This window comes from Calonectris borealis, chromosome 1 (genome assembly GCF_964195595.1).
Source record: "Calonectris borealis chromosome 1, bCalBor7.hap1.2, whole genome shotgun sequence".
Classification (NCBI taxonomy): domain Eukaryota; kingdom Metazoa; phylum Chordata; class Aves; order Procellariiformes; family Procellariidae; genus Calonectris; species Calonectris borealis.
In genome coordinates this window covers 35,729,790-35,741,957 of record NC_134312.1, presented here as the reverse complement: position 1 = coordinate 35,741,957, position 12,168 = coordinate 35,729,790, and positions in this window count along the sequence as shown.

Below are 12,168 nucleotides of genomic sequence, written 5' to 3'. Positions count from 1 at the left end.
ATAAATAACAATGGTTTCTAAAATTCATCACAATGGAGTAAAGTGGCTGCATGTATTTGCCCATGAATTTTCCTGAGATCTTACACAGAGACACTGTTCCTCAAGGCACTTCACCATGATTTTAAAAGGGAGAGCAGCCTCTGATATTCAAAGGAATTGGCAGCATAATGACTCATGTACTTTCAGGACACTCAAGGATGGCTTGATTGTTTGAGTAGCCAAGAATGAGTGTCTTCTATAAAAAAAAAGTATTGATCACAAACTTGTGATGAGCCACCTATTCAGAATTTAAACAGAGCTTTGTTAAAATATTGAGTCCATGTCTCATCTCCACACAATTCTAACATTTCTTTAGTGCAAAGTAGGATTTCTTTTCCTGAACATTAAGAAAATCTTCATCAGGATTTTTTTGTAGAATCGCCAAATTTCTTCTGTTTTGTCAACAATTACAAAAGAAATTCAATAAGTTAAAAAATAAATTAAATAAGTTCAGTTATCTTCTTTGTCTCCTTAAGCATTGTCTTTTCTCCCTAGGGTAGCAATACTATAATTTCAAAGAAATTATGGTATCTCAAGATCAATTTTTCATTTCTTGCAAAACAATGTAACACCACTTTTAGTTTACACTTTTTGAAGGGAATTATCTCTCTCATTTTAGGGAGTTTTCTTTCTGTCAGAGTTTATTGACATGGTTGCAGATCAGCTGATTTCAAAGGCATTTTTTTCTTGAAAATTTCTTTGTTGAAAAACAACAAAAGATTTTTTTTTTTTTTTGGCGGGGGGAGAAGAAAATAGCATATTCCTTGTGTTTCTTCTATTACGTAAAACTTTCATATGGAATTTCCCAAAGGCCAGTTTTCTACTGCTTATCTGATAGGGCTTTCTTTGCTGTGGTTACAAATTAGCTGTCTAGTATTCCAAAACAAAAACCGAAAGTGACAATATATTTCCTTTTTATTTCAGAGAGATGTGATTTTTTAATAGATAGTGTAAGACAATGTCTGTCAACCTCTAAGGCTGCAAGGATTACTTCTCCTTTGTTGTATACAGGTGTATCATATCAGGACACACAAAAAAAGAGTAACATTTCATTAAGCAAAAATAAGACTCAAAGAGCCAAATTCCGTGAGCGGTAATTCTTATATTCTAATCCAAAATATAACTTCTGTTAGACATTTTTCTTCCATCAGCATTTCTTTTCCATGCATGAAAGAAACCAATAAATTTTTGGAAAGTGGAAATATACCCAAAGTTAGAATTAAAAGGCTTGCATAAACAAATATGAATCTGGATAGGCTGCCTTGAGGATCATAGCCAATCCTGCTCTGTAAGGATGCTTTTACAATTCAAAGCATGTTACGTTTTTTTTAAAAATGTCGTTTGATGTTATATTGTCTTGCTGTAAAACATTTGTACGTATAATGATGTAAGAGGCCAGCTGGCCACTAATGGTAACAGCATACTTTACCAGCACTATCATCAGAAGGACTGTTGAAGGCAGATGGCCCTTTTTTGCAGCTTTACCACGTTAGAGATCTTACCAAGGACAAGCATCCTACAAACCTCACAGTAATGAGAAGAACATTGCTTTATTGAGTATAAAGCCTTCCTGCAAATAAGTTTGAAAGCAATATGCGCTGGAGAAGATCAGTGGCACGTACGTTCATAACCAAAATAGAGGACTCTGGACTGAAGCTTTGTTAAATAATTCCTATGTCCTGCAAAACTTTTCACAGAAATACTGGATTGGTATTCAAAGCTGCTGTAATACAGAGAGCTACTTTCCTGTCTTATTAGAGAAAGGCACACAAATTACAGTAGTTAATTATTGTGCATCCTCTCATTTCATGCCCATACTGCAAGGAGTTAAAACACAGATATAAGGGGAAAAATTACTCAGACTCAGCTGATCATACAGAGATTAATTTTGATGATAGTGTCATTGAAACATGTTCTACAGTTTGATAGCCCAGATGTGCATTTTCCCTGGGTAACAAAGGTTCAATTGGTTATGCTTCTTTTACTTTTAGGGCTATCAGAAATAGTATTATCATGGTTTCAATTTCTTTTTTTCTTATGATAACAAAAATGGCCTGTTTTGAAACAGTGTGCCATATTCTGCATGACTAAGAATTGCTATTTAGCTTTCTGGTGGGATAGTGGTTTTGTTCTTTCAGTTTTTGGTGGTTTTTCAAATGTGTTTTCCAGTGATTTGTCTGTCAATGCCTTTAGGACCACACAGTGTTCCTGCTTAAATCATTATCTTCCATAGCAAGTGGATTTTGTCCTCCAGTACTCTGGTTACCTACTTTTCGGTACAGGGGAAACATAAAGCAGGCAATTTTCTAAATCCTATTCACTCTACGTCTTATACTTCAGTTCATTTACAGCTTGTCTTTCAGCAAAGGCAGCCACATGTACGGATCTATATTATTACTATGTTATATGTACATAAGAACTATAATAAATCATCCATTTTTATTTGAGTTCTTCAGAGATTTTTCTGTTTGTTTTGTCTAACCCATGTGGTTAGCCAGAATTTAGGGTTCTATGGGTTATTTCCTCTAGGAGGAAAAATTGATAGTTATTTCTTTGGGGCATAATCTTTCTTTATTTACTAAGAACGCACAAATTATGTTCCCTAGAACCCAAGAGGAAATTGCAACAGAGGATAACACATTTCTTCACAGTTCCTACCCTCTTTCTTTGGCACTTAAACTCTAAAGTTTTTGTCTTGTCTCCTCACAAGCAGAGTCTTGTGCTTTTTGCAGCCTTTTTGTCTCTTTTTCACTGTTGGGATTCTGGGGCTTCGTTGTGTAAGAGAGACGGTACTTTTTCATTCTTTTCCTCAGACAGTCCTCTGTCTACTCAGTTTAAAACCCTGAACACCTTCATAGATGCCTTTTTATAGATCAGGGGCTTTAGGCTGAGTTTTGACTGGAAACCTGTAGTATTTCTTTTACCTGGTTCCATAGAGAAACTTAATGATTCTTGCAAGAAAGGGTATTGACTTTGTATTCTTTTGTTCGGTAAGGATTAACTCAGTGCAGAACATTTGCTGGGCATCAGTAATGCATTCTGTTACTAACTGCATAGCACACCTAGTTAGGATAAAGGATGTGCAGTCTTCAGTGCTGCACTCCACAGCTCAGGGGAGCTTGTAGGAAGATGTGAACACAGCTTTCTCTCTTGAAATCTCTTTTCACCAATTAAGAATGCAGATTCAGCATTTTCCTATGGCCTTTCCTTTCTCCTGCCATCTTTCGTAAAAAAAAGGTTGGAATCTTGAGACCATTAAAATACTTGATCCACTCTAGAAATGTGGGATTGTTTTTTTTCCTTTAGTTTTCAGTTCACTGAGCTGTTGCTATGGATTTTAGCAGCTTGACCAAACATAGTGGGACTTTTAGATTTTCCAAGAAGTTGAGGAATCAAAGGCCAGTCAATCACATACTGTTAGTTGAGGAAATAACAGTCAAAAGTTTTCACCTACATCAATTTCATTGCAGGATTCTCAGGGCTAGATCCATGTTCTGCCTGATTTTAGGCAGTCTTGGGACAAACCTACTTGGATGTTCATCCAGCATCTGTGCTGTGAATCAGCACTACAGCACCATCCTTTTCCACACACAAAATGTCCTGAGAAAGGAAGGTATAGACCAATAATGCCCCTAAGACATTTGCTGGTGTTAAAGAAATTCCCTCTTGGACATTTACTCTGCAGTGACTTCAATCAATAATTTGCAATTGAGGAGGTTGACTTAATTTCCAGGTGAGATTCCTCGTGCATGTAATAACAGTGAACATGAGTGGCTCAATGAAGACAGCTACAGAAGTACTAGAACTTACAGATTTAAGACCTTTTATGTGGCTTTGCATTGTAAAACCTACCTTTGTTATTTATCACACCATGTTAACTGAAAGAGTACTTGGCAATGCTTTTTTTATTTTTTTTTTTTTTTACTTTGAAAAACTCTCCTGCACATGTATCTGACACCTTGGACACAGCACAGTGTGCGGTTCTGTTCCTGCAGGAACTTGCTCTGTGACCTTGTATTTCGACTTGTGCGCAGCTCACTTCACTTGGTTGTCCAGAAATTGTCTAGTCTAAACTAGCTAAACTAGACTTTCTTTGCAAGCAATGAAGAGAGCAGGTACCTCCATAGGGTGAAATACAATGGACTAACTCATCCTCGGGGGGATTCCACCCATCCCTTCTGACCATAAAGAGGATTCAAGTAACTGCCTCAGAGAAAACACCTAATTCTTGCACAGCTAAAGTTAAAGGACACGAATCCCACCTTTGCTCCTCTATGTTTCATGAGAATGTGGATTTTACCTACCCCATGTCTTTATGTGTTTGTTAGGGTGGGTCTTGCCTTTGTCTGCACAGTCCTCCAGACATGCTGCAGTACTGATCTCTGCAGGGATCTCTTTATGGTCATTGTGATACAAACAATACTGATATTGATTTTTATATCCTGAACAAAATAACATCTCATCTTTTATAATTTGAAATGTGCTTCTTGCTCCTGAAAGGAGCTACTCATCATAGTGTTTATTTCTTTAGCATCAAATGATTGCCAGGCGCAGTCAGGAAGCGGCCATGATTCCAATAACATCGCTTGTGGCAGGTATGATATGGATGCGGGAGGAGTTGCTCAAAGCAATGGCAATCCCTTATCATACAATCCCCCAAAACATGCATCATATACCAGGTAGTGGTAATGAGAGAGAGTCTGCAACTATACGTACTTCCCAAAAATCCATCCTACACAATTGAACATACAGAACTAGAGCCAAATTTAATTACATTTTGCTTGATGGTTTTATTGCTGTCTTGAGACTGCAGAGCACCTTTAGACAATGATCACGTTCCCTTTGTGCTACACATAGCTACAGTACTTCTTATACTATAAAATGAGAATAATAATGAAATGCAAGCTGCTAGCAATACTTACTGCAGAGCTTTTAATATTCTATTTCCAAAGTCTCTTTTAAGAAAAGCTTGCTATTTGTGACAAATTAGCTATTGTTTTCTCAATGAATTATTTTCTATTTTTCATCACTTATTTAATGAGCAGAAGAGGGTACTGTTATTTTATCAGTTAGAAAGGAATCTTAGACCGTGTTTAGAGCAAACAATGTCAGCTAATATGTTTTTGTGAACTGACCTGGATTGGGTGAAGTGGGTATTTCCCAGCTATCTTCCTCACTGCTGCTCTGGAAGAGCAGCACTGTATAGAAAAAGGAGCGGCTCCTGAGCCACTGCAGCTTGCAGCCTTCCATATTTAATTAAAAGCTTACCTGCATGCCTGTGATCTGCAGCAGGTCAGAACTTGGTACCTAAACTGGTTCAGACTTACTCTGCATGAGAGAAGCAACCTGAAGAGGAGGGGAAGGATAGGTGTTTGTTTCATCCTGGTTTACCCTTTCACTCAACATCCTAACTCTCAGGGAAGGGCTCGGTTTCGTCAGATGCCCAAAGACAAAGATATATTAATGGAGGTTAGCTTTAATTTAGGATGTCACTGTTGTGGCACTTCCTACTGCCCGGAGCCTAGCATGGAGCCTCATGAGTTAAAATTAACTGTTAAGTGATCTGTTAGTTCTCAATAATAGGATTCAACTCACTAACCAAGAAGAAAACTGCAATACATAAATAAATGAAAGGGATCAGTTTGCCTCAGGATTAATGAGCTGAATTTGTCCAGTGAAGAAAGGATCAGAGATCTAGTAGAGCCTCTAGTAGAGGAAACAGGTTGGCATGGGAGGGAAGTGAGCACAGGCGAAGGGAGGATGAACAAAGTTTGGTTGGACAAACTTTCAGATGGGGTAAGCTGTCTCGTGTCGCTTCACCTTCAGAATGCTTAATCCTGATGGGTATTTTGGATCCAAGATGCTGTAAGAATGCTTTAAACCGAAGCAGTCTTTTCATGTTTCATTTACAAACACAGCCTCTTCTATTGATATTCTTAGTAGCTGAGCCAGAAGAGCTATGTTGATATTTCCAGTGCACTGCAAGGGCACTTCGCCTCCACCCCCTTGCCCCCCAAATATTAGATGTCACACTGCCAGGCATTTGCAAGTTAAAATAGAGCTTGTAACTTCATAGAAGCAGATGGTCATGATAAGCATTTACAGAAGGAAACTCAAGAACATTTTCAAGCAATAATGCAAAAATAAAGCACTTAAGCACACCAAATGTCTTTGGGATTTTCTCAGGCTTCATTTAAACAATTGGTGCTTCTTTTTTTTTTCCCCAATAAATAATGTAACATTTAATATTCTGCAGAAAATACAATGAGATAAAATATTTATCACCCTGTACTTTCTCACTATGCTTTTATTAAGTCTAATAACTGTACATTAAAATAATTGCTTTTTTGCCTGCTAAGGAGTATTGGAAACTTCTTGGAACAGTAAAAGTTTAAGGCAAACTGTTTATATGAAATCAGGGGGTTTTGTTTGCAAAAGGCAGACATTCACCATGATCTGCAATTAGCACAGTAGCATCTTTTTGCTTAGAAGAAATTTAGGTTGACAAAATCTGACTGTAAATCAGTAAGAAATGTGACTCTGATCCATAGATTTTTTTTTTTCTAGCAAAGCTTTCTCTTCCATCTCTTGATTCATAAGAAAATATGAGGTTTATATCCTTTTTTCATTCAAGTAAAAACCATTTAAAAAAAAAAAATAAATCAAATGTGATACATTTATTGAGATTTACAGTTAAATTAAATAAATTATGCTAATCTGAGTTTCCCAGTTAAAGTTACAAGAGGGTAAATGTATAATTACAGTTACTTGAAAATGAATCAGTCCTATATCAACTTCTATATCGCTTTTCAGTCTCACTGTGACTGAGTTCTTCAATGTCGTGAAAAGTTATGTGCACTCAATGATAATGTCTAAAAACTTGTCTTGTGTTCTTTAGCATCATCTTTCCAATGGGGAAACTATGTGCAGTGTAGGATTTCTAGAAAGTTTAAATTTACATTACAGTACAATATTTGTGTTTATAAAATATATCATATTTAATGCGTCTGTATGCATTTATGGCTTTCCTATTTTTAAAGCAGTTATTCTCAGGTCAGCTTTTTCCTTTTAATATTTTTTAACAGCCTACAAACTGTGGACTAAAGTATATGACCAACAGTATATTTTCTATGGCTGCATAATTTAGCACATGTGTGCTGTCTATGGAATAATCACATTGGGCTTGTCACTTATTTTAAAATGGAAAATATCAATTTTTTTAATCTGAAACTGTTCTGAAAAGAATATTTGAATTCAGAAGGGTGTTTATGGGTAGAAAAAACATCAGAAGGCAATCCAGATATTCTCCTCATTACATCATGCACCCAGAAGGTTGGAAAAGTCGATAGTCAAATGCCTGCTTTAATTTAAACAGGGGAAGGACTTGGACTGCTATGAGTGCCTAACCAGCAGAGGGAGAACGCTGAGGAAGTCCTGTTCTTATGAAGAAATCTGAAAAAAAAAAACCTAGAAGGAAACCAAATTTTGCATCAAATGCTTTTCTTAATAAAAGTCTTCTCAAGATGGTCTTATAATAATAAAAATATGTCTTAAATTTTTGCAATTTTATTCAGAATATTTGTTTTGCACAGGTTTGTATGCTAGCTATGTTGAAATACTGAGACAATTTTGCACATATAACTAACTAAACTTATATTGTTCTGTTGAGGTCAGTAATAGTCCCTATGAAAGGTTATTTCACTATATTTTAGTGGCCACCTTGTAAAAGAAATATGTGCAATAAGCTTGTGACTGAGATGTGCTAGTGATTTTGATCCCAACCTAGTTGAAGTGTATCTGAGTAATTTTAGAGTATGACTCATTTGTGATGTTTAATGGTATTTAAAATTTTATGAGAATCTGTGCCTTCATTAAAAAAAAAATCTATTTCTCATGCCTCATGTTTGTAGAGGAAAAAAAAATCATGACGTTTTCAAAATCCAAAAGTAGAAAGGAAGAATCCCTAGATAAGTATTTAAAAAAATAAAGGCTGTAAAGTTGATATTTGTATTATTATTTTCACCCTGGTGGCTGGAAAGATTACAAAATTTCAAAAATTTCAATTATGAAAAGTAGAGGGAAAATAATAAGCAGTAATACTAAAAATATGCTTCAAATGTAGCTTATATACTACAAGTGAGTGGGTTTTAACTGTAAGCGAAGGTTGAAGTGTATGTGCTATCCTGTCATTAAGTATTATTCAAGAAAAATAAATCATCTGCCAAGAGTTATGCTGTTTTTTAGAGGACCAATTTTTATTAACTTTTAACTCCTATTAATTAACTAATTTATCCAGCGTTCAGGGAGAAGCTGTTACACTTTTTGTCAGGGCACTCCATATTCTTCAACACAATTATGTGCCTTCTGTGTAAAATATAACTATGAGACCACAAGCTGTAACAGCGCAACATGCAGCACTGTACCCACAAATAATGCCATCTGGGGCTGCTAATGAGCTATTTCGCAATTCAGGGGCCACTGCTCATTTGCATCATCTGTCAAGGGAACGTCAAAGATGGGAGGAGGCATATTATTTCCAAAGCTGAGTTGTTTTGACTAGCTCTCCTATCTCAATCCAGCTGAATTTTGCACAGCAATCGAACCCTGCTTGGGATGCCATCAGGAGGGTTTGACAACAGGGTAACTGTAAGGGGCTCCTGCTGGAGCTTTTGCCTGCCAAGGCTTCACAGTACCCAGCCACGTTCCCCTTAGCACTGTTCACAACCTTAGTAGAGAGCAAAAGGAAAGCTACAGCTGGCAGATCAGGTATGTCAGGGGAATAAGGGAAATGATTACAAGGCTGGCATTCAAAGTGCTGTAGGAAGTCATGTCCATGACATACAGTGATAGATGGCTTAATGAGAGGGACTGGAGTCCAGAGGTAGAATCCATCAATTAGCACTGGAAAATTTCCCCCTCTCTAATATTTCAGGTCTACAAGAACTAACCAAATCTTTCATTTGTTTTATAGCAGCAAGAAACCAGCATCCTGAACATATGAAGGCTGAAGTACTTTTTTCCACTTGTTATCTTTAATCAATACCATCACATTTAACATGACAACCTACAGCCTTCCGCCACCTAGAACTACACATTACTGTGTGAAACCACACGCATATGTCATCATATCAGCACACCAGATGTTTTCCTTGTTGTTGTTTCACTTGGCTTGCCAAAGTAAGTCCTTTAGTTTTTCCTCGGAAATAGAAAAAAATGAAAAATGTAGACATTTCATTGTACCACTCATTGAAAAAGAGCAGCTCCACTTGGAATTGAGCATGCATGTGCTATGGTATTTAAGAACATCAGACAACAGTAGAGGTATAGGGCCTCTTGGGTCGTTTAGTCTAATCTCCACCATAGACAACGGCATCGTATAATCCTTTTTAAAAAGCATTATCTTTAAACTGGCTAGGATTTTTGCCTCTGTTGTCCCAGAAGGCTAGCTTAGAACGTAACTACTTTGATGGATAGAATCCATCTCATTTTTAGCTTAAATTGATTTCTATCTAGTTTACATCAATTTCTTCTTGTGACAACATTGTCCTCTAACTTAAATAGCTTTTTTTCCCAACCTTACTGAATCTCTCATATCATTTTATATATGTGATAAAAATAGGGAGTGCTTTACTTAAAAATCATTTTTATATTAAATCATGAACGTGATCCTTAAATTGAAGCCTTTCAAGAGGTTGGATTTGACAGGACATTCCCTTCAATTAAACCTTGCAGTACTTGAGCATTATATGAAATTGCTGTTGGATTCTGTCTTTGTCCCCTGGGTTCTTTCTTTCCACTCAAGACATTGAACACCCCACTCCTTTACTCTTCACACAAGTTCAATGTGCCTCCTCCTTCTGCACAAGAAAATAAAATAATCCAGTAAAATGTTGCTTCCTCCCCATCCGCAGCCTGGTGGTTCTCACTGCACATGAGACGTTAGGTTCCCTTGTCCCCAGTTGAAATACTTCTGTGACCCATTTTGTTTCCACAGCTGCTTCCTCATTCTCATAATACAGAGCAATAAGCGTTAAAGAATAAGAACAGTCTGATGAGGAACACGTTGAGCTCAATCAGCCTGCAGTTTTCACCTCAGCTTACATAATATGTCATGACTGACATTTCCCCTGAAGAAATAACTTATGACTTACACAATTAGTGAGTAAAAATTTTTCAAAGTTTGTGGTATTGGGATATGTAATATACAGAAAAGCATGCAGGTTCTTCCATGTCTACAAATAACCTTTACTTGTGGTTTTTTCTTACAGACTTTTCAGACCACTGTTTTGCTTTGAATAATGCAATTATTATTAGCTTCTTGGTTTTACTTTCCAAAGAACAATATAGAATGACTTGTAACTAAGTAGAAACAACTATTTATTATAATATAAGAAACAGTATAGGAAAGAGAAATAGAAATGAGAAAAAAAATGGAAAGCAAGCAGAGATGAATATTTCTTTTCACAATTCAGAGACTTTAATGAACTTGGCATCGGTTCTCTTCTTAATTCCCTCCATTTGTTTAATGCCCACTTATGTACTCTGATGATGCTGTATTCTGACCAAACAGAATGAAGTTGCAGCTCAAATCTCAAAGAAATGATTTGGGTCAAAATGTTCCCTTTGGTGGAACTCAGGAAATTTTTCTTCCCCGGTTATTTGCTGTGACTCATTACCATGATTTTTCAGCATCCTTGGCCCAGGAGTCACTTGCCTAAGTTAAACGTCAGAAAGATAGATGTCTAAGCCTGAGCTAGTCATGCTAGAATCCCTTTATACTCAGTGGAGAGAAATAGGCTCTGCCAGGGGATGACTGATCTGACCATTTAAACATCTAACTTACAGTAGAGGTACCCGGTCTCAATTTGCAGTGTCTTTATATGCAGTCTTTCTGAGGTGGAGTATCCCTTTTTCACAGGTGAGGATATGAAGCAGAAAGACTGCTCCTAGATTTCAGCTTTAAAAAAAAACCAAAACAAAACACTTCCAAAGGAGCTGTGAATCCCCCAGGTCTCTGCCAAGGCACAGCATGAGTTATCTGTACAGGTTTTACAAGCAGGCAGCACTCAGCCTGAGCTCCGTTGCCCACTGAGCCCATTTACCCTTCTGCCAGGAGTCACAACACCGGTGCTTATGCAAAGCAGGTCCTCTGGGCATCCTGTCTGCTTGCCATTCACAAGGGCAATGGGAATAGCTGTAGGTGGAAGGGTGCAGGATCATTTGGGGGAGAAGGCACCAAGGATACTGCCTCTGGTAGAAAATGTACATTTCTTGATCCCCACATGAGAGCAGCATACTCAGCTCACGAACCTACGAGCTCATGAAATTTTCTGGAGATGACAGAGGAAGCACAACAGAAAACTGGGAACAAATTCTCTGGGAAAAAGGAAGCCGTCAAATCACTTCTTTACTTTCAGGTATGGTTGCAATTGGTGGGAAGATACTGAGTTTCAGCGAGGACAGAATATGACATTAATTTCTGAAGATAATGTCTAACTATATCTAATAATTAATATGAATTATATATATTTAATAATACTCCTTCTCACACTTACTTTTGCAATTGCCCCACTCCAAACCTTTTTTGTCTGGAAAGACAACATTCTATGGAGATGAAAAGCTGAAGAAAGACTATGTTGAGCTCTTGCTCTATCATTTGTGCTATTATTTGAGTCTAAGTAAACTCTGAACCAGTTTTTTTTCCCCAGAGAGGGCCTGCAGGGTTAGCTCCTCTAAACTTATATGAGTTAGGCAGCTAAGTAGCTATCATAGACAGGCGAACCATCATCAGAATATCTCAGGACCACAAGCCGTGATTAATGCCCGTACTTCCTAACCTAACATTCAGAAACGTAATTAAACTCCCAAACTCAGAACTTACATCAATAGTATGAAATTGAGGCTGGAGGAGTGGGCCTCTGCAAACCTCACGAAGTTCAACAAGCCCAAGGGCAAGGTCCCACACCTGGGTTGGGGCAATCCCCAATATCAATATAGATTGGGGGATGAACTGATTGAGAGCAGAGAAGGACTTGGGGTTACTGCAAGTTGGATGGGGCTTTGAGCAACCTGATCTAGTGAAAGATGTCCCTGCTCATGGCAGGAGGGGTGAACTAGATGATCTTTAAA